Source organism: Triticum aestivum, chromosome 3A (genome assembly GCF_018294505.1).
Source record: "Triticum aestivum cultivar Chinese Spring chromosome 3A, IWGSC CS RefSeq v2.1, whole genome shotgun sequence".
NCBI classification, from domain to species: Eukaryota; Viridiplantae; Streptophyta; class Magnoliopsida; order Poales; family Poaceae; genus Triticum; species Triticum aestivum.
In genome coordinates, this window is record NC_057800.1 from 154,347,226 (window position 1) to 154,348,790 (window position 1,565).

Genomic DNA, 1,565 nt, shown 5'->3' on the forward strand with positions numbered 1-1,565 from the left:
GGGAGCGTTCGGTGTTTCCATTGACCGTAATTACTCCTCGAGGGCCTGGCATCTTGAGCTTAAGGTATGCGTAGTGCGGTACAACATTGAACTTGGCAAATGCGGTTCGCCCGAGCAGTGCGTGATAGCCACTGTGGAATGGGACTATGTCGAAGATTAACTCCTCGCTTCGAAAATTATCTGGAGATCCGAAGACCACTTCAAGTGTGACTGAGCCTGTACAGTTGGCCTCTACACCTGGTATTACGCCTATGAAGGTCGTTTTGGTGGGCTTAATCCTCGAGGGATCTATGCCCATTTTCCGCACTGTATCCTGGTAAAGCAGGTTCAGGCTGCTGCCGCGTCCATAAGGACTCTAGTGAGATGAAATCCGTCAATAATTGGGTCTAGAACCAATGCAGCGAATCCGCCATGACGGGTGCTAGTGGGATGGTCCCTTCGATCAAAGGTGATCGGGCAGGAGGACCATGGGTTGAACTTTGGGGCGACTGGCTCTACCGCGTATACGTCCCTTAACGCGCGCTTCCGCTCCCTTTTGGGGACGTGGGTTGCGTATATCATGTTCACCATCCGCACTTGTGGGGGAAAACCCTTCCGTCCACTGTTGTTCGGCGGCCGGGGCTCTTCGTCGTCATCGCAACAACTGATTGATCCTGCTGGCAAGCTGTTAAACCAATGCCGAGATGGTCCTTTAAGCTTGAGTGGGAGGTATTTGATGGCGTGGAGATCATTGCCGCGGGCCATGTGGATATGAAGGAGATAATCCTTGATCCATACCGCAGGATCTGTTGCGCCATCGTATGATTCAATGTTTACGGGTTTGAAACCCTCGGGGATTTGATGATCCATTACTTCGTCTGTGAAGCATAGTGGGTGTGCGGCGTCTCTGTACTGGGCTATATCACGACGTAGCTCCAATGAGCTTTGTCTACTGTGTTCGGCCCCACCGGATTTATGTCCGGCGTGACGGTTATTGTCTCGAGTCGTGGGGCGCCCGCGCGATCCGTAGATCGATCTTGTTTGCCTTGCCTTCTCCTCCAACATATCTCGCAGGTCCAACGCATTTTCCCGTGCCTTGGTACGGGGTGCAGCTTGAGTGGAGGGCCGAGAGGCCTCTCTGTCGCGGCCAGGAGGTGGCCGGTCGGCCATATCAAGTGCTTCCTCCTCTAATCGGGGTAGCAACCTGCGCTTTGGGTAGCTCTTGGAGGGGCGTTCGAGTTTATGCTCTTCGGCCGCAAGGACTTCAGTCCATTTGTCGACTAGCAAATCTTGATCAGCTCTAAGTTGTTGCTGTTTTTTCTTGAGGCTTCTTGCCGTGGCCATAAGCCTGCGTTGAAAACGCTCTTGCTCGACGGGATCCTCTGGCATGACGAATTCGTCGTCGTCGAGGCTTGCCTCGTCTTCGGAGGGAGGCATATGATTATCGTCCTCGACCTCTCTGTCTGCCACTCTCTCATGAGGGTTGGTTTCTCCCTCCTCCTGTGTTGAATCTTGCTGGAGGGGGTTTTCTCAGGCACTCTCTGGAGTATTATTATCTCCTGTGCTGGAATCACCGTATTTGTTTT